Source organism: Populus nigra, chromosome 6, assembly GCF_951802175.1.
Source record: "Populus nigra chromosome 6, ddPopNigr1.1, whole genome shotgun sequence".
Taxonomy (NCBI): domain Eukaryota; kingdom Viridiplantae; phylum Streptophyta; class Magnoliopsida; order Malpighiales; family Salicaceae; genus Populus; species Populus nigra.
In genome coordinates, this window is record NC_084857.1 from 18910914 (window position 1) to 18924111 (window position 13198).

Sequence of the window (13198 nt, forward strand, 5' to 3'; positions counted from 1 at the left end):
ATACAATTATTGAGATATGAGCACGGGCAGAAATTAATATGATCCCTGCTATGATTACTTTGCTGACAAGGTTAATGTTGACTGTGGTGACTCGTGTATCTTACAGATGTTGAAAAGGGTGGTGAAACGGTCTCCCCTTCAGCTGAGGTCAGTTCAAGTGCCTTTTTCTTTCTCATTGTATATATGCTTGTGTTGTTCCATTTTGGAAGAACTTCAGCTTTTACGGTGCTAGAGAATTTGGTTTAGTCTCAAATACCTTCCAGATCAGGCTGTCTGCATGTGATACATGCTGATAGGCCTAGCACATCTCTTGGGATAGCTACAACATTGGTTGTATTCACTTTGACCTAATTGTGCAATCACTTCTCTAAAATTGAAATTACTAGCATTGAGAAAGGGAGGCAATCAGAATGTTGGTGGGAGAAACCACTGGTGGTGGCTTTGAAACACTCAGAGGGGATAAAAAATACTGTTTTATTTCAACAACAATACACTTACAATAGCTAAACAAAAGCTCTTAATACACACCCTTTCTTTCTCTCTAGTGTTTCTCTTTAATCTCTCCACACATAATAACATAAACTTAGCTGCCTATTTATACACAAATTGAAAGTAAGAAAAAATCAAACTTCGAGTGTGAAGGCAGCTGGCGGCACACAGCTGGGGGTAGCTGCAAGTGGTGTTTGAGGCGGTTGACAGCTGTTGGTTGTAAGTGGTGGTTGGTGGTTGCCTTCCTTGACCTTCTAGATTGAGTTTACCACAACAAATTCCCCCTTTAAACTCAGGATGTCATGCCAAGCATGAACTTCAATCTGATAAATATTTCTCCCTTCAATGACTTTGTAAAGATATCTGTAACTTGATCATTTGTCTTGCATGATACGAGTTCAACTTCTTTATTCTTCACATGCTCTCGGATAAAGTGATGACGTGTATCAATGTGTTTACTTCTTTCATGATACATCGAGTTCTTTGCTAATGCAATCGCTGATCGATTATCAATATAAATCTCTGTAGGATTTTCTTGAGGAAATCCCAAATGCTTCAGCATATTCCTTAACTATATTAAATGGCATACAATTGAGTTGGCAGCAACATGCTCAGTTTCATAGCTTGATAATGTTACTATCGATTGCTTCTTGGATGACCATGTGAAAGATGTATCTCCAATGAAATAGACAAATCCCATTGTGCTTTTCCTTTCATCCAGATCTCTACCCCAATCACTATCTGAGTAGCCAACAAGATTGAAGTGTTTACTTGAGGTATAAAACATACATTCATTTGTTGTTTCTTTGACGTAGCGAAGAATTCTATTGGCTGCATTCAAGTGAGACTGGTCTGGTGTCTCTATATATCTGCTGATAAGTCCAACTCCGTAGAGTGTATCTGGTCTGGTACATGTCAAGTACCTTAAGCTTCCTGCTAAGCTTTTGAAGTAAGTTGGATCAACATTTCCAACTTTACTCTTCCTCAATTCTACTCCATTCTCAACTGGAGTTGATACCAGATTGCAACTTTCCATCTTGAACTTTCAAGAATATCTTTAGCGTAACCGCTTTGGGATACAAAAATCCCTTCTTCTTTCTGCGTTACTTCTAAGCCAAGAAAATATGTCATTAGACCAATGTCTGTCATCTCAAATTCTTGTACCATGCTTTTCTTGAAGTTTTCAAACATGGTAGGATTGTTGCCGGTGAATATCAAGTCATCAACATATAGGCATGCAAATAATATGCTGCCATCTACTTCTTTCTTCACATATATTGCGTATTCATATGGACATTTTTCAAATCCATTATCTTGAAAATACCTGTCAATTCTGGTATTCCAAGCACGCGGAGCTTGCTTCAAACCATTGAGGGCTTTCTTCAACTTGTATACCTTGCCTTCATTTTCAGCTTCAATGTATCTAAGTGTTCAACATAGATCTCTTCTTCTAGGAAGCCATTCAGAAATGCAGACTTCACATCGAGTTGATAGATCTTCCATCTATGTTATGCAGCTAGTGAGATCATCAGTCTGATTGTCTCTAGCCGGGCTACTGGAGCAAATACTTCTCCATGGTCAATGCTTTTTCGCTATTTGTAGCCTTTTGCCACTAATCTTGCTTTATATCTTTGCACTTCTCCTTTTGCATTCTTCTTTGTCTTATAGACCCATTTGACACCTATTACTTTCTTGTTTTCTAGTAGATTAGTCAGCTTCCAGGTATCATTCTTCTCAATGACATGTATTTCCTCATCCATTGGTTCTATCTACTTCTCTTTTGTAACAGCTTTATTGAAGTTAAGTGGGTCATTATCTGCAAAGAAAGAAAATAGAGTTGTATCTTTCATAACTTAAGTGACATCGTACAACTCTTCTAGATTTCTCATCCTTCTTGGTCCTTCTGATGAGGATGTTGATGGTGGTGTTGATGATGATTTTGGTGTGTTTCTCCTGTTGAATACATGAAATTTGTGTACCGGAATTTGTGGCTCTACTGGTAATATTGGACTTTCTGCAAGTACTGATGGTACTTCCACTTCGTCTTCAAGGATCAAATCAGTGCTGATCCATTTGACTGCTTCTTGATCATCATTCCATTGCCAAGTTTTATCTTCTTCAAAGATAACATCTCTACTCATAATTACCTTCTTTGTGATGAGATTATACAGCTTGTATCCCATCCTTTTATCACCATATCCAACAAAGATGCATTTCTAACTTTTATTATCGAGTGACAACTTGCAAACTTCTGGTTGGGCAGCGATTCAATAGATATACTGCACATGATACAACTTCAGCCCAATATTGTTTGGGTAGCTTCTCTGCTTTGAGTAGACTTATTGCCATGTTAAGAATCATTCAATTCTTTCTCTCAGCTACACCTTTCAGTTGTGGTGTATAAGCTGATGTTGTTTGATGTCTTGTTGTGTAAAAAGGGCTTCAAAGTCATTTGTTGTATATTCTCCACCTTGATCAGATCGCACGGTTTTGATCTTATAGCCACTTTGCTTCTTAACAATTGCTTTAAAATCTTTTAAAACAATTGAACACTTCTGACTTCCTCTTCAGAAAGTATATCCATGTCTTTCTGCTAAAATCATCAATGAAAGTAAGGAAGTACCTATTTTGTCCAGTCGACATAGGCTTTATGAAACCACACACATCTGTGTGCACTAACTCTAGTGGCTTGTTTGCTTTCCAGTTGACTTCTTTGGCAAAACTGGATCTGTGATGTTTGCTGAGGACACAACTCTCACAGACTTCATCTTGATGATCAATATGAGGCATACCTTTAACCATCTTCTTGCTTGTTAACATCTTTAGACTTGTGAAATTCAGATGTCCAAGCCTTAAGTGCCAAAGCCACTCTTCACTGTTAGTGATGACACTCAAACACTTTACTGCATCATATTGGATGTTTAAAGGAAACATCCTATTCTTGGACATCTTCACATAGACAATTAATCTCCCATTGTGATCTATAATTGTCAGATGACAATTCTTCGTGAAAAGAGTATAACCTTTCTCCATAAGTTGATCTATACTCACCAAGTTCTGCTTTATGGTCGGGACATAGTAAACATCTGCGATGTAGCTATGATCGCCATTCTTCAATTTGATTGAGATGTTGCCTTTACCTTTGAATGAAACTTTTGAGGTATCTCCAAATGTGACTAGACCTTGTATGGTCTCATCTAGGTCATCTAATAGATCTCGTTGGTCACACGTGATTGGTGGCTTCAAAATCTAGATACCAAATATTCTCCCGATTCTCGCCAAGTCCCTGTTGGACAAATAATGCAGCTGCTCCTCTGCTGTTGGCATCCTCCTCTACATAATTGGCTTGTTCACGTACCTCTAATGGAGCTTTCCTTTGACATTCAGTGCTATAGTGCCCAAATTGATTGCAATCACAACACTGCATATTCCTCTTGTCACGGTTATTGTAACCGCCTCCTCTTCCTCTACGACTGAATGCTTGTTATCCTCGACCTCTAGTGGTGTTTCTACCACCTCTTCCTTTGAAACCTGTATTACAAGATCCTCTTCCTTGAAATCGCTGAAATCCTCCTCGTGTTTGTCGACTTTTTCCTTGAGTGGTGGAAGTCTCCCCTTGCTCATATATGTCTTTGAGAGACAACTTTGCTTGTAAGGCATGATCAATTGCCTCATCTCCATTTCTTTTCACGATCTTTTGCTCATGAGCTTGCAAAGAACTCATAAGCTCATCCACCATCAACTTGTCCACTTCTTTGGACTCTTCAATAGCAACAACAACAAAATCAAATTTTGGATCTAGGAATCTCAAAATTTTCTTAGTAATCCGAGCATCTGTGAGGGCTTCTCCATTTCTCATCTGATTGACTATCACCATAATTCTTGTGTGATAGTCAGAAAAAGATTCTGAGGCCTTCATTTACAATAATTCAAATTTACCTCGCAAAGATTGGAGACGAATCTTCTTGATTATGTCAGCACCTTTGTATTTTTGTTGGAGAGCTTCCCAAATCTCTTTTGATGTTTCTGTGGAAGTAATGATCTCAAATATTGCTTCATCAAAACCTTGATAGATGATGGTCTTTGCTTTGTTGTCTTTCTTTCTATTGGCTTTGAGGACTTGCTTTTCTGCCTCATGTAGAGTATCTTCTACTTCTTTGGACTCCAGTTCATCATAACCATATTGCACAATCTCTATACACTCTTGTGAACCAAGAAATGCCTTCAATCTGATATACCAACTATCATAGTTGTCTTTGGTCAGCTTCGGGGTGAGTGTGCATTTTCTGTAGTCATTTTGTTCTTTGAATGACTATCACCTTCTGGGAGTTGAATTTGACAAAACAGACATTGTAGATGGATCCAGAATGCTCAAAACAGTAGGGAATCGGTCTGATTTTGTTGAAAATGGATTAGAAATGGTCTGAACCGGTTAGGAAACTGATTTTGGACGTCGGGCGGTTCGTTGGGATTGAACCGGGAATATTCTCTTGGCTCGGTTAACGGCTCGGCTTGGCGATGGCTTAGGCGGCTCGACGCGGCACAAATATGGCGGGTGTGTGGCTAAGTTGTCTTCTTCCTCAGGGTGCGTGGGCTGCGCGTGGGCTATAGTTACCGAAGTTTCAGGCGGCGCATGTGGGCTACCGCTTGCTCCAATGAAGCTGATTTTTGCACCAGTGAGTTTGAATGGATGAACCCTACACTGTGGAATGATCAAAATGTGTTTTTGACAACTTTGAAAATTTAGGTATATCCCAAAACTGTTATGTTTTTCTGACGAATAGGACTCTGATACCAATTGTTGGTGGGAGAAACCACTGGTGGTGGCTTTGAAACACTCAGAGGGGATAAAACACACTGTTTAATTCAACAATAATAAGCTTACAATAACTAAACAAAAGCTCTTAATACACGCCATCTCTCTCTCTAGTGTTTCTTTCTAATCTTTCCACACATAATAACATAAACTCAGCTGCCGATTTATACACAAATTGAAAGTAAGAAAAAATCAAACTTCAAGTGTGAAGGCGGCTGGCGGCACACAGCTAGTGGCTGGCTGCAAGTGGTGTTTGAGGCGGTTGACAGCTGGTGGCTGTAAGTGGTGGTTAGTGGTTGCCTTCCTTGCCATTCTAGATTGAGTTTACCACAACATTTCAAAGCCACCACTAGTGGTTTCTCCCACCAACAATTGGTATTAGAGCCCCATTCATCAGAAAAATATAAGAGTTTTGGGATATACCTGAATTTTCAAAGTTGTTAAAAACATATATTGATCATTCTATGGTGTAGGGTTCATCCATTTGAACTCACTGGTGCAAAAATCAGCTTCATTGGAGCAAGTGGTAGCCTACACGCGTCGCTTGAAACTTCGGTCACTATAGCCCACGCGCAGCCGACGCACCCTGAGGAAGAAGACAACTTCGCCACACACGCGCCATATTTGTGCCGCGTCGAGCCGCCTAAGCCACCGCCAAGCCGAGCCGTTAACCGAGCCAAGAGAATATTCCCGGTTCAATCCCAACGAACCGCCCGACGTCCAAAATCAGTTTCCTAACCGGTTCAGACCATTTCTGATCCATTTTCAACAAAGTCAGACCGGTTCCCTACTGTTTTGAGCATTTCGGATCCATCTACAATGTCTGTTTTGTCAAATTCAACTCCTAGAAGGTGATAGTCATTCAAAGAGCAAAATGACTACAGAAAATGCACACACTCACCCCGAAGCTGACCAAAGACAACTATGATAGTTGGTGTATCAGATTGAAGACATTTCTTGGTTCACAAGAGTGTATAGAGATTGTGCAATATGATTATGATGAACCGGAGTCCAAAGAAGTAGAAGATACTCTACATGAGGCAGAAAAACAAGTCCTCAAAGCCAATAGAAAGAAAGACAACAAAGCAAATACCATCATCTATCAAGGTCTTGATGAAGCAATATTTGAGATCATTGCTTCCGCAGAAACATCAAAAGAGATATGGGAAGCTCTCTAACAAAAATACAAAGGTGCTGACATAATCAAGAAGATTCGTCTCCAATCTTTGCGAGGTAAATTTCAATTATTGCAAATGAAGGCCTCAGAATCTTTTTCTGACTATCACACAAGAATTATGGTGATAGTCAATCAGATGAGAAGAAATGGAGAAGCCCTCACAGATGCTCGGATTACTAAGAAAATTTTGAGATTCCTAGATCCAAAATTTGATTTTGTTGTTGTTGCTATTGAAGAGTCCAAAGAAGTGGACAAGTTGATGGTGGATGAGCTTATGAGTTCTTTGCAAGCTCATGAGCAAAAGATCGTGAAAAGAAATGGAGATGAGGCAATTGATCATGCCTTACAAGCAAAGTTGTCTCTCAAAGACATATATGAGCAAGGGGAGACTTCCACCATTCAAGGAAGAAGTCGACAAACATGAGGAGGATTTCAGCGATTTCAAGGAAGAGGATCTTGGAATATAGGTTTCAGAGGAAGAGGTGGTAGAAACACCACTAGAGGTCAAGGACAACAAACATTCAGTCGTAGAGGAAGAGGAGGCGGTTACAATAACCGTGACAAGAGAAATATGCAGTGTTGTAATTGCAATCAATTTGGGCACTATATCACTGAATGTCAAAGGAAAGCTCCATTAGAGGTACGTGAACAAGCCAACTATGTAGAGGAGGATGCCAACAGCAAACGAACAGCTGCATTATTTGTCCAACAGGGACTTGACGAGAATCAGGAGAATATTTGGTATCTAGATTCTGGAGCCACCAATCACGTGTGGCCAACGAGATCTATTAGATGACCTAGATGAGACCATACAAGGTCTAGTCACATTTGGAGATACCTTAAAAGTTCCATTCAAAGGTAAAGGCAACATCCCAATCAAGTTGAAGAATGACGATCATAGCTACATCGCAGATGTTTACTATGTCCCGACCATAAAGCAGAACTTGGTGAGTATAGGTCAACTTATGGAGAAAGGTTATACTTTTTTCACGAAGAATTGTCATCTGACAATTACAGACCACAATGGGAGATTAATTGCCTATGTGAAGATGTCCAAGAATAGGATGTTTCCTTTAAACATCCAATATGATGCAGCAAAGTGTTTGAGTGCCATCACCAACAGTGAAGAGTGGCTTTGGCACTTAAGGCTTGGACATCTGAATTTCACAAGTCTAAAGATGTTAACAAGCAAGAAGATGGTTAAAGGTATGCCTCATATTGATCATCAAGATGAAGTCTGTGAGAGTTGTGTCCTCAGCAAACATCACAGATCCAGTTTTGCCAAAGAAGTCAACTGGAAAGCAAACAAGCCACTAGAGTTAGTGCACACAGATGTGTGTGGTTTCATAAAGCCTATGTCGACTGGACAAAATAGGTACTTCCTTACTTTCATTGATGATTTTAGCAGAAAGACATGGATATACTTTCTGAAGAGGAAGTCAGAAGTGTTCAATTGTTTTAAAAGATTTTAAAGCAATTGTTAAGAAGCAAAGTGGCTATAAGATCAAAACCGTGCGATCTGATCAAAGTGGAGAATATACAACAAATGACTTTGAAGCCTTTTTTACACAACAAGACATCAAACAACATCAGCTTATACACCACAACTAAAAGGTGTAGCTGAGAGAAAGAATTGAACGATTCTTGACATGGCAAGAAGTCTACTCAAAGCAAAGAAGCTACCCAAACGATATTGGGTTGAAGCTGTATGATGTGCAGTGTATCTACTGAATCGCTGCCCAACCAGAAGTTTGCAAGCTGTCACTCGATGATAAAAGTTAGAAATGCATTTTTGTTGGATATGGTGATAGAAGGATGGGATACAAGCTGTATAATCCCATCATAAAGAAGGTAATTATGAGTAGAGATGTTATCTTTGAAGAAGATAAAACTTGGTAATGGAATGATGATCAAGAAGCAGTCAAATGGATCAGCACTGATTTGATCCTTGAAGACGAAGTGGAAGTACCATCAGTACTTGCAGAAAGTCCAATATTACCAGCAGAGCCATAAAGTTCGGTACACAAATTCCATGTATTCAACAGGAGAAACACACCAGAATCATCATCAACACCACCATTAACATCCTCATCAGAAGGACCAAGAAGGATGGGAAATCTAGAAGAGTTGTACGATGCCACTCAAGTTATGGAAGATACAACTCTATTTTGTTTTTTTACAGATAATGACCCACTTAGCTTCAATAAAGCTCTTACAGAAGAGAAGTGGATAGAAGCAATGGATGAGGAAATACATGTCATTGAGAAGAATGATACCTGGAAGCTGACTAATCTACTAGAAAACAAGAAAGTAATAGGTGTTAAATGGGTCTATAAGACAAAGAAGAATGCAAAAGGAGAAGTGCAAAGATACAAAGCAAGATTAGTGGCAAAAGGCTACAAACAGCGAAAAGGCATTGACTATGGAGAAGTATTTGCTCTAGTAGACCGGCTAGAGACAATTAGACTGATGATCTCACTAGCTGCACAACATAGATGGAAGATCTATCAACTCGATATGAAGTCTGCATTTCTGAATGGCTTCCTAGAAGAAGAGATCTATGTTGAACACTTAGATATATTGAAGCTGAAAATGAAGGCAAAGTATACAAGTTGAAGAAAGCCCTCTACGGTTTGAAGCAAGCTCCGCGTGCTTGGAATACCAGAATTGACAGGTATTTTCAAGATAATGGATTTGAAAAATGTCCATATGAATACGCAATATATGTGAAGAAAGAAGTAGATGACAACATATTATTTGCATGCCTATATGTTGATGACTTGAAATTCACCAGCAACAATCCTACCATGTTTGAAGGCTTCAAGAAAAGCATGGTACAGGAGTTTGAGATGACAGACATTGGTCTAATGGCACATTTTCTTGGCTTAGAAGTAACGCAGAAAGAAGAAGGGATTTTTGTATCCCAAAGTGGTTACGCTAAAGATATTCTTGAAAGTTCAAGATGGAAAGCTGCAATCTGGTATCAACTCCAGTTGAGAATGAAGTAGAATTGAGAAAGAGTAAAGTTGGAAATGTTGATCCAACTTACTTCAAAAGCTTAGCAGGAAGCTTAAGGTACTTGACATGTACCAGACCAGATATACTCTACGGAGTTGGACTTATCAGCAGATATATAGAGACACCAGACCAGTCTCACTTGAATGCAGCCAATAGAATTCTTCGCTACATCAAAGAAACAACAAATGAAGGTATGTTTTATACCTCAAGTAAAAACTTCAATCTTGTTGGCTACTCATATAGTGATGGGGGAGGAGATCTGGATGAAATGAAAAGCACAATGGGATTTGTCTATTTCATGGGAGATATGATGTAATCATATTATTCGATAGTTTCACCCACATCTACCTAATGTTTTATCCATGTTTTATATATAAAATGTCTTGATATTCTTTGTTTTATGTTTTGAAGGTACTTTTGGATGAAAGATGCAAAAAGGAGTAAATTGGAGGTAATTGGCAGATTTGACGTTTAGTCGATGTTTTCTGCAAAGCGTGAGTTCTAGAGATCGAAATGAAGTGATTCCAGTGGCACTAAAAAGCTAACATCAATACCTTTCTGGAAATGTAATGCAAGAAAAATAAAGAGAGATTATGGAAATCACATCCTGCAAAGTCAAATCTCGCATTCTGCTAGTGTTGACCTTTGACCATTCAAAATTTAATATCTGGAGCTACAGAAGTCCAATTGATGCAAACTCAATTTTCTTGGATTCCTAATTCAAAGACATATCCACGCTCCAAATATCAGCCAAAAACAATGTCATATGAGGGATATATGATTTTCCAAAGATGACAACTGAATTCTGCCAGCAAACAGGTTTCGTGAAGAAAAAATTCCAAATTACATTTCGAAGCATCTTAACCGACATCGAAGTTTTTATTTCAGCAATTTAGCTCCTCTAAGTCAGAGCTTGAAGATTTCATGCAAGGCTATTTCTTTTCTTAGGGAAAATAGTTATTGAAGTACTTGAATGTAAACTGCCAACTTAAGGAAGGACTATTTTGTAAAATAGAGACTAAGATTTCTTAGCATATAAAAAGAAAGAGAGAAGAGGCAGCAGCCAACAGAAAAGAGGGAGAGCAGAAGGAGGCAGCAGCCAGCAGAGAATAAACACAAATTCTCTCCTCCACAAACCCAAAAATCATGCTCTTTTCATTCTTTAAAAGTAGTTGTTCAATAGTTATGCAAGGCTAAGCTCTTTTCTTGATTGTAAGGACACAACAAACCTTCAGATTTCAAGAATCGTGAGATTTATTCTTCCTTTTATTTTCAGTTTATGTTATGAATGAGTATGATTGTTTTCCTATGTATATTTCCTATGATTGTTGTTGATGATTGCTAGAGCGGACTCTAAGTTATTGTTGTGAACAATCTATTGCTAAGTTTAATATTAAAACCGGAGTTGTGATATATGAACTTGTGAGCAACTAAGCTTGATAATTGTGGCGGAACTACGTTATTGAATTTAGGGAGAACATTTGAACAAAGTGACACAAGCTGCGGATAGCTTGTATGTTAATTTTGATGAAATTATCTAGTTCTTAAAGCTACCATTAAATTGAATCATTAGTATGGACACTTTGATTGTTTATTGGTTAGGATTAGTTATACGGCGGATTCGTTAATTAATCAACGTTAAGAAAAGATAAAATTTCAGAACATAAACTATAATTTTCGTTTCAAGGATCGGTTTTAATTTTCGTTGGTGGATGTGTGCTTGCGACCAAGGTTTGTTTTCTTGATAAGTTTCGGTTTTAATTGATTTTGTTTGCTAGTTTAATTGCTGTTATAGTTTAGATAGTCACAAACCAAATCCCCCCAATTACATAACGTACAACATAAAAATCTGACTTGAAACTTCCTCGTGGGATCGACCTCTTACTTGCTCTATACTATCTTGTGTGTTTTAAGCTAGGGTAATTAATTTGTGCGATCGCGACATCGCAACAAGATACATCTTTCATATGGTCAATCAAGAAGCAATCGATAGTAACGTTATCAAGCTGTGAAGTTGAGCATGTTGCTGCCAACTCAGCTGTATGTCATTTAATATGGTTAAGGAATATGCTGAAGCATTTGGGATTTCCTCAAGAAAATCCTACAGAGATTTATATTGATAATCGATCAGCGATTGCATTAGCAAAGAACCCAGTGTATCATGAAAGAAGTAAACACATTGATACACGTCATCACTTTATCCGAGAGCATGTGAAGAACAAAGAAGTTGAACTCGTATCATGCAAGACAAATGATCAAGTTGCAGATATCTTTACAAAGCCATTGAAGGGAGAAATATTTATCAGATTGAAGTTCATGCTTGGCATGACATCCTGAGTTTAAAGGGGGAATTTGTTGTGGTGAACTCAATCTAGAAGGTCAAGGAAAGCAACCACTAACCACCACTTACAACCAACAGCTGTCAACCGCCTCAAACACCACTTGCAGCTAGCCCCCAGCTGTGTGCCGCCAGCTGCCTTCACACTCGAAGTTTGATTTTTTCTTACTTTCAATTTGTGTATAAATAGACAGCTAAGTTTATGCTATTATGTGTGGAGAGATTAAAGAGAAACACTAGAGAGAAAGAGAGGGTTTGTATTAAGAGCTTTTGTTTAGTTATTGTAAGTGTATTGTTGTTGAAATAAAACAGTGTTTTTTATCCCCTCTGAGTGTTTCATGTTGGTGGGAGAAACTACTGGTGGTGACTTTAAAATACGTAGAGGGGATAAAACACACTATTTTATTTGAATAATAATAAACTTACAATAACTAAATAACTAAACAAAAGCTCTTAATACATTGCCTATCTGAATGTGCAAGAAACGGAATTGCAGGTGAGCCACCACATAGATTACAATGGTTTTATAAATTGTATTCCTTGAGTTGCATTTGCACTCAGTTAATGTGTTGTTTTTTTGTCTTCTTATCTGCACACTCAGTGAAACCACGTAGAGGGGATGCACTTCTTTTCTTCAGTCAGCTGCATCCAACTGCTGTTCCGGACATAAGCAGCCTTCATGCAGGGTGCCCTGTGATTGAAGGTGAGAAATGGTCTGCCACAAAGTGGATTCATGTAGACTCATTTGACAAGAATGTGGATGCTGATGGGAATTGCACTGATCAGAATGGAAGTTGTGAGAGGTGGGTAGCCCTTGGAGAACGCACCAAAAACACTGAGTGCACGGTTGGGTCACCGGACCTTCCTGGATATTGTAGGAGGAGTTGTAAGGTATGTTAAGGATATGCCTTCCACGCTCCTTGTAGGTTTCCTTATGGTTGGTTGTTGGTCTTTGTAGGGGACTGTACTTGATTTTTCTTTTCAATTACAATCCTGTAGACATTGCTGAAAATGATCCATCTTGGATTTTGCTAGTTGTATTTTCCTCTCTTTGTAGATACAGCCAGCTTTCATGAAATGAATGAAATACAGAAAATGCATTTAGCGTATGCGCTTCAATAGTTCTTCGCTTTCTGTTTTTTTCCCCCTCTTTGAAGGTTAAGATTTCTACGGGTGCTTGAGAGAAAAAGGTGTTTTGATTTGGAAGAAGTGAAATATCCTCACCCTCTTTCTCCCTTTCGTTGGATTCTTATTCATTTTCAACAAATGTTAATGCATCTATCTATCCCATTGGTGAATCTTTTCTTGAGAAGTGACAATTCAGTCTTGAAAAGACCAGTTTCGGTGAAATGAGTTTCAG

The 13198-nt window shown here is 38.6% G+C and overlaps 1 long non-coding RNA gene across 1 annotated transcript; it reads left to right on the top strand.

The window, feature by feature from the left end:
- The first annotated feature begins 6 nt into the window (after nt 1–6).
- Nucleotides 7–12947, top strand: LOC133696390 (uncharacterized). Its single transcript, XR_009842666.1, has 3 exons — nt 7–147; nt 9912–12334; nt 12440–12947. It is a non-coding gene; the product is annotated as an uncharacterized LOC133696390 (long non-coding RNA).
- Nucleotides 12948–13198: the final 251 nt, after the last annotated feature.